The sequence below is a fragment of the Cibotium barometz genome, chromosome 62 (genome assembly GCF_041138505.1).
Source record: "Cibotium barometz isolate CiBa-2024 chromosome 62, ASM4113850v1, whole genome shotgun sequence".
Taxonomy (NCBI): Eukaryota; Viridiplantae; Streptophyta; class Polypodiopsida; order Cyatheales; family Cibotiaceae; genus Cibotium; species Cibotium barometz.
The window spans coordinates 4,762,080-4,777,769 of record NC_141107.1 but is presented as its reverse complement, the minus strand read 5'-3'; the positions used below and the strand labels follow the sequence as shown (position 1 = coordinate 4,777,769).

Sequence of the window (15,690 nt, the reverse complement as noted above, 5' to 3'; positions counted from 1 at the left end):
GGCTAAGATCACTCTGTCAGTGTCATTCTTTCTAATTGCAGCAAAGTAAGTTGCAAATTGATGCAACCATGAATAAAGAGTTGTGGGGTCGAGTTTACAATTATACTTACTGAAGTTCATTTTCTCGGGAAAATGATTCGAGGAAGCCGCTAGTGTCAATATGGCGTCCAAAGTTGCAAGGTAATGCTCATGTTTCATGCGTCGCATGGCTTCGTCTTCGCGTTGTCGGATCTCCAATGCATGCATCTGCAACTTAAGCATTGAACTCGGCTGCGGTCGTGACCTTGCGAGAGGGTCCCTTTGTAGAGGATCTGGAATCTGGGATACGGAAGAGGAGGGGGGAGGAGATGGAAAACGCGGCGTTGGAGAACGAGTGCGCTCTTCCAGAGCCAGTATCTGCGCCTTCTGCTCTTCCAACTTGGTAGTCTAGTCTCTGATTGCTTGCATCATCTGTTGGAACATCTTTGTAACACTCATGCATGATGCCCTGGCTGGGCTGCTTGGTGCATTTTGGTCCCAAGGTTCTGTCAGAATACGCAGCGGAGATGATGATCAGATCTGGGAACACAAGAGCAAAAAACGCATGCAGAAAAACAGCACAAGAGAGAGAGAGATGTAGGCGTGTAACTCTGCTCTTATATACACAAGAAGATCCCGAATATGATACACTGAGTGGTATGGGGATGGGGGCCTATTTATATGCCCCCAGATGGGCAGTCGGCCTGCTGAAAAGGGCCTCCACGACTGCACAAACAGTCGGCCAGCAGCAGATGAGGCCCACGACTGCATACATCCAGTCGGCCAGCATCACAGAGGTCCACAACTGATGTCTGGGCAGTCGGCCAGCTACTGGTCCTCCAGCCGCCTCAGGGCTGCCTCCCAAGCCACAAAAAATGGGAAAAATAAGGGAAAAATGCGGAGAGTGGGGAAAAATGATAAAACACCTCATAAGGGCGGGCACACCCACAACAAAGGCCCTGGTGTATAAAACTGGACAGGAGATGACTTCTAACACCCCCTCTCAGCTCTTGGCTGTGAAACCGACCACTGGGAGCTGGGGTGCCGCCTGAGTAAATCCTGAGAGAGCGACTTCGTGAAGAGGTCCACCGTACTGTCCTCCGTCGAACAGAACTCTAGCAAGATGTCATCAGCAACGATTTGTTCACGAACAAAGTGCCTTTGGATGACCATGGGTTCCTCCAGTGGAAGCCCAAACCTGCTATGCAACCTCTGCATCCTCACCACCTCACAAACAGCATCACAAACAGCCCGGTACTTTGCCTCTGTCCGCGACAAGGCAAAAGATGACTGTCTTCAACTGCACCGTAAAACTGCTCCTGGGCCTGAAGTAGGTCTCCTCGTGTCCGGATCTCCTCCCCAAAATGAGTCACTCCAACCGTGGAGTCGGACTCCATCCAACAATCCCCCTCCTGTGTACAAGAGTCCATGATCCTTCGCATGCCGCAGAAACCACAGGAAATGCAATCCTGCCTCCCAAAGAGTCATCCGCAACCATGAGCTCAATTGCCTCATCAGGAAGCGCCTGTCCAATCTGGTGTCCATCAACCAGATCAATGAACCATACAGCTTCTGAGTCACAGAGATATCACATTGCTCACAAGGATCAACACCTGTTACGGTGCACAAACAAGTCCTCGAAACCTGATGAAACCTGTCAACCACCCCCTCTGAATCCGGAACCACAAAGCCTGGAGTAACCATCTCCTTCTGCAAGTAAGCACCTGCCACCTGCCTGGCTTTCCGAAAGGTCCCCGTGGAAAGAACATCCTCATCTACTGGAGGTTCTATGTCCCGAACACTACGAGACAGCAGAGCATAAGTGACCTGTTCAGCTACCTCTGACTGACGAACACAAGAACTACCAACATAAGTACTGGAAAGTTCCTGCCAAGTGCTGCCATCTACTGGTAAGCTATCCACCATCTGGTCCCGGAAAGCCTGTACTTGCGGCGTATCCACACTTAAGTGGCCATTACCAGACTGCCACTCTTCACAATCCTGAGGACCTGGGAGAGAGAGTGCTGAAAGCTTGTAAACTCCATTCTCCACTCCACCTTCCCAAACCACTTGGCCTGTTGCTTTGTCCCGGAGAGCAACAAAATGCTCATCAAACTCCACCCGTACGCCAGTCTTGCAAACTTGATGCACTGACAACAGATGAAAACCAAGTGCCGGAACATACAACACCTGGGAGGAATGCTTTTCCCCTCTGCCATCGGGAACTATCTCCATGCTGCCCTCACTGTGAACTGGGATAGTGGACGTATCCCCAGTAAGAATATGACCAGAAAGCCTGCAGAGATCCTGTAAACCGGAACGGGAAGGAGTCATGTGCCTGGAAGCACCACTATCGAGAATCCACTCCCGAGTATCCGTTGCAGAGAGTCCTCCAATCTCCTCCTTGCCTGAAGAAAATGAAACATCGGTGTCCATCACCTCCAGGTGCACAAAAGCCGGAGTCTCTATGATTGCTGCTGAGGAATCGTCACCCTTCTCGGTCTTCCGCTTGGGACACTGCCTCCAATAGTGGCCTTTCTCGCCACAATCATTACAGGTCCTCTCTGCCTTTAGTTTCTCGCGGTCAGTGTCGGACTTCTTCTTAGAAGACTTCTCCGATGAAGCCTTCCCTTTGCCCGAGTTACGGCCTTTCGACTGTTGGCGAGTAAAGGCCTCCAAACCTCCACCCTGAGGAGGGTTCGTGAATTGTTCCTCCAGGACCATGGGCACAAACTCCTCCCACGTGATGGTGCTGAGCCTGCCACTGATAATCAACGAAGAGTAAAATGCTGAGTATGATGAGGGCAAGTGCGACAGCAACGTTATGGCCATGTCCTCTGACGATATCTCCTTCCTAGCCTGAAGAACTTCCTGCTGAAGAGCTTGCAGCTTGTTAATATGCTCTTGCATCGTCGACGACTTTGCAGGGCTCATAACCCGCATCTGTACTTCCAAGGAAATCCTCTTCATGGGCGATACCGTGTTGTAAAGTGAGGCCAAATGCTGCCATATACCTTTGGCCAGCGTCATATGCTTTACATGATTGATTACCTGTGGTGTGCAGTTGAGGAAAATACGGACCCTAGCGTTGACACGATCCCACATCTGTGTCTGAGCCTCCCGGTCCTTTCGGATCGACGGTAACTCCCCTTCCTCTTCCGGCCGTGGAACACCAACAACGACGAAATCGGCGAGGTCGTAGGACTCCATAACAGATTCCATCATCACCTTCCATATGCCGTAGTTGCTCCCGTCCAACTGACGGTCCACCGGGAACGTGGGGAGTGTCGGGATCTTCACATGTCTCTCGGCCATCTCAAACAGATCTGCCATTGCGGGGATGTACTCTGAAAAGGGTGGGTGGGTGGGAACAAAGAAGAACTAAAACCTGCAAGTGGCTGTCCAGCAAATCAGCCCGCCTTCCTCTTGCTTCTCCTCTTTCCGATCAGCCCAAAACAGTCCACCAATCAGCCACAAAACAGTCCCCCTCTTGCTCACACAAATCCCAAGACCTATCTAGAGCCTAGGGCTTTGATACCATGTCAGAATACGCAGCGGAGATGATGACCAGATCTGGGAACACGAGCAAAAAATGCATGCAGAAAAACAGCACAAGAGAGAGAGAGATGTAGGCGTGTAACTCTGCTCTGATATACACAAGAAGATCCCGAATATGATACACTGAGTGGTATGGGGCTGGGGGCCTATTTATATGCCCCCAGATGGGCAATCGGCCTGCTGAAAAGGGCCTCCACGACTGTACAAACAGTCGGCCAGCAGCAAATGAGGCCCACGACTGCTGATGTCTAGGCAGTCAACCAGCTCTACTGGTCCTCCAGCCGCCTCAGGGCTGCCTCCCAAGCCACAGAAAAAAAATGGGAAAAATAAGGGAAAAATGCGGAGAGTGGGGAAAAATGATAAAACACCTCATAAGGGCGGGCACACCCACAACAAAAACTGGACAGGAGATGACTTCTAACAGGTTCTTGGTCTCTCTCATCGTCGAAGCTCGCCATAGCAAGAAAATGCACTTCCTTTCCGGAGCGCAATATGACCATCCACTATGTGTGCGGGAGACTTTTGGAGGCTGAAAACCAACCGTCCTTTGAGGGACAAGAGTCACTCCGAAAGGGGTAGTCCACCGGAGTCTGAAAACCAACCACACGAGTGAAAAAAATTTCAGGTTTCTTGTTGAATCTTTACAGTTGAAGTAGGCTCTGATACCACTGTAACATGCGGAACCTTCGGGGAGATCAGTAACTTCAATGCTCAGAAAAACAGCACACTTGTTGCGATGAAATTAACGCACAAAACTGAATGTAGATGTGGAGAAAAATAGAGAGAGAGAGAGAGAGAGAGAGAGAGAGAGAAGAGGACACAATATTGGGTCCCGAATACCTCTGTAGGGCCCCCACCACGAATGGTGTATTTGTTAGCAGTCATCTCCTATCTGTATATTTATACCAGGGCCTCTGTTGTGGGTGTGTCCGCCCGATTTAGGTGTTTTCTCATTTTTCCCCACTTTCCATATTTTTCCTTATTTTTTTCCATTTTTTTCCCGGTGTGGGAGGCTGTTTTGTGCCTGTCGGCTGTTCCATATGCTCTTCGACTGGACACTGGGGACCCGACCTAGTGTGCTGACATGGCCGATTGCTTATCTGCTGGCCGACTGCACCAGAGCTGGTCGTGGGCATTTTGGCATGCTGTTGGCTGTTTTTGAGAAGGCCGACTGGCTGCTTGGGGCCATATAAAATGGCCCCTTGCCCCCCACACTATTCACTTTGTATTCCGGGATTTTCTTGTGTATATAGCAGAGTTATATGCTTCTCTCTCTCTCTCTCTCTCTCTCTCTCTCTCTCTCTCTCTCATTTCTGCGTTTTTCTGCTGTGCACTTGCTTTTGGTGTTTTCAGATCTTGTCTTCATCTCCGTTGCATATTCTGACATGGTATCAGAGCTCTAGGCTCTTGGAAGATCTTGGGAACTGTGTGAGCAAGAGGGGGGCTGTTTGTATTGCTGATTGGAGGATTGTTTTGGGCCGTACGAGAAGAGGAGAAGCAAGCGAAAGGTGGGTTGTGTGGTGGACAGCCACTTGCAGGTCTAGTTCTTCATTTTTTCCCACCCACCCTCCCTTTTTAGTTACACCCCCGCGATGGCAGATTTACTTGAGATGGCTGAGAAGCACGTGAAGATCCCGACACTCCCCACGTTCCCGGTGGACCGTCAGTTGGACTGGAACAACTACGGTATATGGAAGGTAATGATGGAATCTGTTTTGGAGTCTTATGACCTTGCTGATTTCATTGTTGTTGGGGTTCCATGGTCGGAGTTGGAGGAAGGGGAGTTACCTTCTATTCGGAAGGAACGGGAGGCACATGCACAGTTATGGGATCGTGTCAATGCAAGAGTCCGTTCTTTCATTTTTCCCAATTGCACCCCACAGGTGATCAATCATATCAAGCATATGATGTTGGCCACAGGTATTTTGCAGCATTTGGCTTCTCTCTACAACAGGGTATCACCCATGAAGAGAATCTCCTTGGAAGTTCAGGTGCGGGTGATTAATCCTACAAAGTCGTTGACGATGCGGGAGCACATCAACAAGCTGTAGGCTCTTCAGCAGGAAGTTCTCCAAGCAGGGAAAGAGATATTGTCAGAGGATATGGCCATAATATTGCTGTCACATTTGCCCTCTCAGTACTCAGCCTTTTACTCTTCGTTGATTATGCTGCTTACTGATGATTGTTCCAGATTCACATGGGTTTATTTCCTTTCTCAGAAGAACCAAGCTTTTGCTCGGTTCAAGGAGTGGCATGTAATGGTGGAGAAAGAGTCTAGCTTGCAGGTGAAGACTCTTCGGGTTGACAAAGGAGGAGAATTTTCTTCCAATGCTTTCGTGAGATTTTGTGTGGAACATGGCATCAAGAGGGAGCTAGCCAATACAGGTTCGCCGTCAGAGAATGGAGTAGTTGAACGAAAGAACAGGACTGTGGTGGAGACGGCGAGGACGATGCTGGAGCATTGTGATCTTCCTCGTCCACTTCGGGGAGAGGCTACGGCTACGGCTACAGCTACGGCTGTCCGTATCCTCAACCGTTCTCCGACGACTTTAGTATCGAACATGACTCCCTTTGAGGCATATTTTGGCAAGAAACCTGATGTCTCCCATTGTCGGGTGTTTGGGAGCGATGCATATGTTCACATTTTGAAGAAGCAAACGAGGAAGCTCGACTCAAAGTCCCAAAAGCTTGTCTTTGTGGGATATAACTCTCTTTCCAAGGGATACAGGTTATATGATCCAGAGAGCAACGAGGTTGTTGTCAGCAGGGATGTGGTTTTTGATGAGCATGTTCCGGTTTCAATTGTTGATGAGCCGCCACTTCTTGGAGACCCAGAGGATTTTGATGATGATTCCCAGTCGAGTGTTGCAGCTGGACAACCTTAGTCAATTCAGGAGGTTGAGCCTGCAGCTGGAGATGAGTCCCTGCAGCAGCAGGAGGCTCCGCGTTCTGTTCGAGTACCCAGGTGGTTAGTGGACACCCTTCGGGAGTCTGGAGCTTCCCTCCGAATGGACCACAAAGGATGGGTCTCGAAGATCGCACAGAGTCCGTGATAAAAGTCATTCAGCGGAGCCTTTACAGGTAAACTATGCTTTGATGTCTCGTATCATGCGGGACAAAGAGCCCACTTCTGTCAAGGAAGCCCTTGCATAGGATACTTGGAGGAAAGCCATGTAGGTGGAACTGGATGCCATTGAGAAGAACAACACTTGGGAGATGGTACCGAGGCCGTCGAAATAGTCTGTCATTGGTGTCAAGTGGGTCTTTAAGACCAAGTATACGCTAGATGGGTCGGTGGACAAACACAAAGCCAGACTTGTGGCTAAGGGTTATGCTTAGTGGCCTGGCATTGACTATGAGGATACCTTTGCACTCACAGCGAGGATGACCATGATTTGGACCGTTCTTGTCCTTGCCTCTTCTCAGCGGTGGCCTGTATATCAGATGGATGTTAAATTTGCGTTCCTTGATGGTGACCTACAGGAGGAGGTGTATGTTGAGCAGCCTCTAGGCTCTGAGGTTCCAGGATCAAAGGGTATGGTTTATAGGTTGAGGAAGGCCTTGTATGGTCTTAAATAGGCTCCCAGGGCTTGGAATCAGAAGATTGATTCCTTCTTTCTCCGGATTGGATTTCAGAGATTGGTTGCAGATCCCAACCTATATCTCTTTCGGGAACGTGGCATGGTCACGTTAATCATCTTGTATGTGGATGACCTCATTCTCATCGGCGGTCATATGGAGCCATAGTTACCGCGGAACGGGAACGTTCCGGGAACGTCGGATGCTGGAATAGGAGCGGGAACGGGAGCGGGAGCAAATCGGGAACGTCGGGGAACGCCACGTCATATGACATGTCAGCATATGACATAAAATGACAAAACATTTAAAATATCCAAGATTAAACTTTAAAGTCTTAAACATTAAAAATTTAAAGAGTCCAGACTCCAAATAGAAACTGAAAAGAAAGTACATCGCATGAGGATATATAATAGCTGAAAAAGCTGAGTACAATGTACATATGAGTCATGACAAAAGTATCAAGTATGACAAGTACAAAACTAGCCTCAAGGGCCAAGGTAACTGGTGAGTCAAAGACTAGTCATCAGCAAGTGGGATCTCATCCTCCTGTCCAGGCTGTCCCTCAATCTACTCATCCTCATGCTGCTCCACATCATCCTCTCCCTCTGGCTGATCCTCACCATCATTGTCATCAAGATCAAGGCAAAATCCAATAAATGGCTCTGGAGTACACTCAGCCCTGAACTTGTTAAGCAAACGCAAGTTTGCATTAACAAATACAAGGTCATTTGCCTTCTGGACACCAGGCCTGTTCCTCTTCTTGCTTGCAATGTTCCCAAAACTGCTCCATAAGCACTCACATGGCGAGGAGCTAGCACCCTGGCTAAGCACTCGAATGGCCAATCTTTGCAGCAATGGTGTATCTGCCCCATAATCCTCCCACCACCGTGCACTGGATATCTTGAACCTATCATTTTGTGCATCCTGCAAAGCCAAGAGGCCTCTCTTCTGCACTGGGTACAAGCTTCCTCAAGATGTCCTCCCAACCCTGCACAACCTCTGCATCTATCTCTTGTCCTTTACCTTGAAATTTTGGATCCACCACAAATGCAGCAGCCTCTAATGCAGAGTGATACTCTGTCCACCTGCCTGTCGCAAGACGAGATAGCTCATGTCTCCTACCCCCATCCAAAGTCTGTAGAGATAGGATTCTCTCAATCATCCTGTCCATCCCCTCATACACCTTGCCAATGCAAGGCTCATCTACATCAAGAAGCCTCAACATAAGAATGATTGGCCGCACAACCTGCAACAATACCTCAACAGTGTCCCAAAAAGTGTCATCAAGAACTATGGACCTGCATCGAATACCTGCCACTGAGGTACGCTCTCGCCATGCATCCCACTCCTCACAAACTACAAGCTGCCTCAAATGATTCTTCACTTCAAAAAGACGCTTTAGCATAATGAAATCATATGCAAAGCGTGTATCTGAATACTTTAAGAGATCCTTTGGGGATCTCTGTCAAAATATAGCCAAAATGTAGTGGTGGCGAGTGATAAATGAAACAATGTGATTGCTCATTTCAATAAAAGGCTCCACCCACTGCATCTTACCAATATCTTTGAGGAGATTGTTGAGCCTATGTGACATGCAAGGAGTGAAGCAAATATGTGGGTACCTATTCTCAATGATCCTCCCTGTTGCCCTGTTTGAGTTCTCTCCATCAGAAACAAACTGGATGACATTATTGGGACCCACGTAATCAATGGCTTCACTCCAAATATTTGCCAATCTCTCTGCAGTTTTGCCCGCCTCTGAATTGTCAATAGCTTTAATAACAAAGCTACATCCTCTGGAGTACGCAAGGATACCCTGAATGGAGCGGCTCCTAGTGTCACTCCAACCATCACCCATGATAGTGACGCCACATCTACGCCATACATCCTGAATGGGTCCCAAGGCATCCTCTATGGCCGTCCTCTCTGTGGCTAGAAGTGTAGTGCGCAATGCCTCGGATGAGGGTGGAGCATAGCCAGGTCCGAAAGAAGCAATCTCCTTCACCATATCTGCAAAGTATGGGTTGCGGGCCTTTACCAAAGGAACATCTGCAGCATAAAAAAACCGTGCCACTGCTGCATCTACCTGTGCCCTCCTCCCAGGGTGCCATGATGCCACAAGACTAGCCAGCACTGGACCTCGTGAAGCCTAGGTCTGGGAAGCATTTGTTCCATGTGCGGATGGCTGTGGAGCAGCCCCAAATAATGGGGTAGATGCACACGTTGAACATGCCGTGCCTATAGGTGTAGCTGATGATGATGTACCTCGAGGATCAAGAACAGAGGGCCGACTCCCTGCTGCATCAAGTCTATCTGCAAGTGCCTGCAATCGTATGATATCTGCTCCTGACACTGTAGGGCAAACAGAAATGCCTTTGCCTCTAACCCCCAACAAATGGGCTCGCACACGATCCGTGCCTCCAGTCTCAATGGATCCACAAAAGTGGCACTTCCACTTGCGTGATCCTCCTCCTCTTGCACTATCATATCTGGACACAAGATCCACCTCATTCCACCAAGGGGATCTGTTTTCTGCATCTATGCCACGAGGAGGTGCCATTGGAATTGATAAATGGCTGAAAATTAAAAAAACATGCAAAATGCCCTTGCATGAGACATATGTAAAGTGTCCACAAAGTGGAAAAAACGCAGCAAACTAGAATCTCCAAATTCCAATGTTCATTGCGTCAAATTTTAAATTTTACCTGCACAAGACTCAAGTGGCAACCAAGCAAGAGAAGGGGCCGAGGCCCAAGAGGAGGGGCCAAGAGGAGGTAGGGAGAGTGTGGGGCAGCCAAGGCTCAAGCCTCAACGAGGTAGGGAGAGTGTGGGCCTGGGGCAGCCAAGAGGAAGGGTGGAGTAGTAGGTGGAACGGAGAGTGTGGGGCAGCCAAGGGGGTAGCCAAGAGGAAGGGTGGAGTGGTAGGGAGAGCACTCAAGCAGTAGGCTCAGCCAAAAAAATAGACGCAGCAGAGCAAATGGGCAGAAAAACAGACCGAACAGCAAATAAACCCGCTGCCGCCCCCATCGCGTAGATGCACACATGCCAGAACGCCTGGAACGGGCGTTCCGCCCTACGTTCTGGCGTTCCGGGCGCTGTTCTGACACGTTCCGGTGTAAGTCGCGTTCCGCCTGTCGTTTTTGCGTTTCGGGCACGCGTTGAGCTCCGTACCGGCGTTCCGGCGTTCCAGGAAGGCGGAACGCCGTTCGGCGGTAACTATGTATGGAGCACATTGCAGTGACGAAGGCTACCTTGTCAAAGGAGTTTGAGATGAACAACTTAGGCTTACTCCACTTCTTCTTGGGATTGGAGATCTGGCAGACCCAGAGGGGGTTCTTTCTCTTAGCAGCGGTATGTTCATGAGTTGCTTGAGGCCTTTGGGATGGAGAATTGCAAGCCTATCACGTGACCGATGGACCCGAACACGAAGCTGACAGTGAATATTCCTTGTGAGCCAGTCGATGCCTCTCTGTACTGGAAGCTGGTTGGTTCATTGATTTGGTTGCTGAACACCAGATTGGACTTGAGCTTTTCTGTGGGGTTGTTCAGCTCATTCATGCAGACGCCGTTGAAGTCTCATTGGGATGCAGGATTGCGGATCTTGTTGTATCTGCAGGGTTGGTTGGTCTTGTTGCCTATTTTCACTTGGCAAGTGGGTTGGCCAGTTATGTCAGTTAGGGTTGGTGATGCATAGGCCGTTGGTTGTTAATAGGATGTCCACGCGTTTGTTTAGGTTGTGATGTCTATACCATATGACTTATAAAGCACCTTTTTCCCCCCCAAGAAAATATCCTTTCACTAGTTATCAAAATGCATACGAAATGTCCATGACCTAGTCTCACTCATTGGAGACAAGAAAAACAAATGGGGATAGAGATGTTCTTCCTTGTTGTCTGATTGCTCTCAAAGGAAGGCTATCTTATACAATTGGGGGGGGGGGGGGGGGGGGGGGGTGGTTAAATAGCGAAAAGGGGGCTTGTAATGCCAAGTGACCTCAGTGTCTTCAAGGGAGCCAAGGGATCGTGCCATTTCCACTCACCCGCATTCCTCATGAGTGGCCAAGCCCTTATATCAAGCCTAACATGAGAGTTCCAACTTCCGGTGTTGGTGTCATTGTGTCTCTTTTGAGCTCATGATAGAGTGTAGAGTCCAAATCACCATGGCTATTGTGTGAACACCCCCTCTGTGTGGATAGAAAAAGTGTGCAATGTGTCATCAGTTTAGTGTGTGATATATTTCTATGGGTCAAAAGATGAGGCTTCAAGCCTACACAAGCATGTACTTGGTGGAGGTTCAAGACATCAATCAAATTGTCATTGTGCAATCTAGCTCACTGTGCAGCTTTGTAATCTCTCTCTCTCTCTCTTTCTTACACAGACATTGTATCAGATCCACCAATTGTTGTAACCTTTTTGGTCTCATAGGTCATTTTGGCCTTCTGAAGACGTTAATATATCGTTTCATTTCATTTCTCTCTCTCTCTCTCTCTCTCTCTCTCATCTAGCCATCACGTTGGTACCATGTAAACCGACGGAGGTGTTCACCTCTTTGGTTTACATATTGTTGTTTGCATGGGTTTTTTCGTTGATAGTGCATGCTGTGAGCAAGAACAATTGCTAATTTTGGGTAGACAAGCAACATAGCTTTTTGAAGGCGCAAGAATAGTGGCAGAATATACAGAATTGACATTTTTTCCCATGTATGTGAATTGTGTATCAGATGCAGTTCATAGACCATAGACTTGACTATGTATTGTATCGCATTGGAGCATGAGGGAGAACTCTGTGAGACCCTCGGAAATTTCCTTTTTTCGTTTCTTGGTTTGGACAACAGTGATGGGGTTAGATTTAAACATACATGTTATTGGGCAAACCCCAACAGGGATGGTGTCACACGCATCACAGGCTGATGTTGTGCTAGTTTCATTTCCAAAATTTGGTTTGAGCATTGGGGAAACCAAGCTAACATTTTTGGTCCAAGGTTCTCTAGGGCAGTTTTTTTAAAACCCAATTAAAGGTACTCACAGGCTTAGTACGGTTCAGAAAAATGGGTAGGTACGTGTAGTGACCCCACTCCGTTGACAGACATGCAGTGAGGGCATGTGCTATCAAATTTTTGGAACTTGAATGTTAGATGTAGTATGAAGGTATTTGCATATTGGAAGCTAGCAGCATGTTTTTGCTTTGCAAGTTAAGTAGTTGCAGCTCAGATCATATGTGGTTTGGCTCACAGGTTTGCGAAGTGATCATACAATCCACCTAGTGCGTGGGGCCCCTTCCCCAGCAGTCGCAGCTGCAGGTGGGGCAACAGGTCCTGCCAAGCCTTCATCAACTACACCCATCAGTAGCTTGCCTGGAAATGCTGGCACTGTTGGAATCAGCAATGGGTTGGAAAGTTCTCTCTTACCAGGCTCAGACCAGAACATAGGAGGTGGGATTGGCACAGGTTTTCCTGATTTCCAGCAAATGCAACAGCAACTGATGCAAAATCCAAATCTTATGAGGGAGATCATGAACACACCAGCAATTCAGAACCTCCTAAATAACCCTGATCTTGTACGTAATATGATAATGAGCAACTCACAAATCAGGGATATAATTGACCGCAATCCTGGGCTGGCTCATGTACTGAATGACCCAGGTACACTCAGGCAGACATTGGATGCGGCAAGGAACCCTGAGCTTATGCGAGAGATGATGAGGAACACAGATCGTGCCATGAGCAATATCGAGTCATCTCCTGAAGGATTCAACATGCTAAGGCGCATGTATGAGACTGTTCAGGAGCCCTTTTTGAATGCAGCTACCATGGGTACTGAAGGGGGCAGCAATGTGGCCTCGAATCCTTTTGCGGCATTATTGGGTGGACAAGGCATTGGTCTACAACAGAATGAGAACCAGCACACAAATGCAACTAACATGGAAAATGTACAAGCAGGGTCAGTTGCCCCGAACACTGCTCCACTCCCAAATCCATGGAATCCTTCTCGTAAGTTTCCCCTGGATTCCTGGAGATGTGAGAAAGGTCTTCCTTTAGAGGATATTTTTTAATGTACAAAGCTTCTTACATATCTATTTTGCTTTGTTTTTTTAAGAGAATGCAATCGGCACAGGTGCAACTGCACAGACACCTGCTAATGTTCGATCCCCCATGAATGCTGGTGGGCTGGGTGCCCTTGGTGGTCCTGGATCATTAGACCTGGGAAATTTTGGTGGAGGTTTTGGATCACCAGATCCGGCTAGAATGCAGCAAATGCTACAGAATCCTGCTATATCACAGATGATGCAAGGCCTGCTATCCAACCCCTGAATACATCAATCAGGTAAAGTTCTATATGGGTATTGTTTTGAAAATCTTAGCAAGTGTTACAGTACTGCTTGTTTCTCAGTTTTCTACCTTTGGTGCAGCAGCTAATGAACCTGCAGCCTCACCTTCAAACCATACTGAATTCTAACCCTCAGTTTAGAGAAATGCTGCAAAGTCCTGAGTTCCTCAGGCAAATCAGCAGCCCAGAGAATCTAATGGTACCGCTCTTGTTTTGCAAACAAAGTTCATGGAAATAAACTTAATTATGGATTTTGACTAGTGTTATTGTTGACAGCAAATGCTGCAGCTACAGCGAGCTTTTTGCCTCATCTCAACAACCAGGCAGGCCAGCAGTAAGTGTATTTGTGTATTTAGCGAGCTGTTTTGCCTCATCTCAACATTCCATGTATTTCATGTCTGCTTTGCCTTTTTAGGCCTTTGAATCTAAATGCCATTTCTGAAGCTATCTCAAACTGTTCTCGCAGAAACAATGGTGGGCTAAACAATCTTGATTTGAACTCAATGCTTGGAGCATTAGGAGGAGCACCTGCAATGACACCAGAAGGTAGTTGCTATGTTGTAAGCTTGCATCAATGCCATGCTTGTATAAACATTTCTAACTAAATCAAGGAGTGCTGGCCTTGCTTTGGCAGTGAATAGTGTTCCCCCAGAGCAGCTATACGCCTCTCAGCTGTCACACCTACAGGACATGGGCTTCGTGGATGTGCAGGCAAATATACAGGCTCTCGTGCAAACTGGGGGTAATGTGCATGCTGCGGTGGAGCGGCTTTTAGGAAACATTTGAAACCCCTATTTGCAATGCTTTCTACCGTGGTCCCTGGTAAGCTTTAATCGGGCCTGTCTTTCCCTAGCTTTCATCCATTTCATCACTCTTGAAGCTTCATGGAGGAGGTTGCTGTCAGTGGGTATGAGTTTAAGGTGTATAGTTCTCTTTGTTTTTTCAACTGATGGATTAGTGGTTTGTTGTAAGAACTAGTAACAGCCCAGAATGTGTATTCAACTGATGAGGGTTATCAGTTTACCTAGATATGTGAATAATGAAACGTATCAGATCTTCAGAGGCGAGGAGTTATGGGCTACTACTTGGTGTCTAAGCAGTCACTTTGTATCAGGTTTGAATGAAGCAGCCATTTGTCATTAAAGCTGCCACCATTATTCTTTCATTTCTAGTCCTCCTTAAGGTGATCGAACATGGCGGGACTGCAGGCAAGTGACAGTGCCTGTAGCAGCAAAGTTTCACCTTGTTATTTGTATGAGAGTTGGGAGTCATTACCAAGGTTATATAATGTATCACACCTGCTTGTCTATCGAAGTGTCTTTGTTTTGCAGACAGCCAGCTAGCTTAATTGCATCCTTCATGATGTGAGTTCCCCCCTTGACATTGTTATGGAGTTTCGTTGTTAGTATATTGTGCAAATGCCTATACAGATGTGTATTTGTTTACTTGATGTTTCCTTGGACTAGTATGTGCATTTCCAACAAGTCACAAGAGGGCGATCAAATCAATACCTCAAGTTTTAGATATAGATATAACCTCAACCAAATTAGCTCACTATCTCCACAGTAATGCGTTTTTGGAGAGAGTTTGATTTTTGGCCCAACTGTTTTTGGCTCACCTTTGTTAAAGGAAAGACAGTTATGTATTGGATTTTTGGCCATAAACTATAAGATATATGCAGATTTTCAGTATCTCCCTTTTTTGTGTCTCGTCTGCTAAACACTGCCCAATAAGTGCCTCCTATCTAGAGCGTGCTGCCCCTGCTTCTGCATGCTGCTCCTCATGCATTCTGCTGCACACAACAGGCTGAACATCATCCCCCCCCCCTCTCCTCCTCTCTTTCCTTATCTTCATTATTTTCCCTTCTTCCCTTCCCCCTTTTTTTTTTCTCATTTTACAAATCCAGCCATCATGCCGAGGTTAAGAATTATACACATTCAGTCTCTCCCTTTTCTGCTGCACACTGCACAATGCGTGCCTCTCCTATTTGCAGTGTGCTGCCCCCTGCTTCTGCATGCTGCCCCTCATGCCCCCCCCCCCCCCCCCCCCCCCCCCCCCCTCTTTCTATTCCTTATTTTCCCTTCTTTTCTTTTCTTCTCTTCCTTTTCTTCCCATTTTCCGAATCCAGCCATCATGCCTAGGTTAGCAGAGCTACATAACAAAACTTGAGGAGATATTCAAGAAGATGAATGCACTAGCATCATTGATCT

General features: G+C 47.6%; 1 pseudogene across 1 annotated transcript in view; it reads left to right on the top strand.

The window, feature by feature from the left end:
• The window catches only part of LOC147604053 (ubiquitin domain-containing protein DSK2a-like), a 29,335-nt pseudogene extending 14,410 nt beyond the window's left edge, over window positions 1-14,925 (top strand). Inside the window, exons 2-7 of the transcript XR_015265416.1 lie at window positions 12,388-13,143; window positions 13,250-13,477; window positions 13,566-13,679; window positions 13,757-13,814; window positions 13,925-14,026; window positions 14,115-14,925. The product of XR_015265416.1 is annotated as a ubiquitin domain-containing protein DSK2a-like (transcript). The remainder of the gene's footprint in view (window positions 1-12,387; window positions 13,144-13,249; window positions 13,478-13,565; window positions 13,680-13,756; window positions 13,815-13,924; window positions 14,027-14,114) is intronic.
• The last annotated feature ends 765 nt before the right edge of the window (window positions 14,926-15,690 follow it).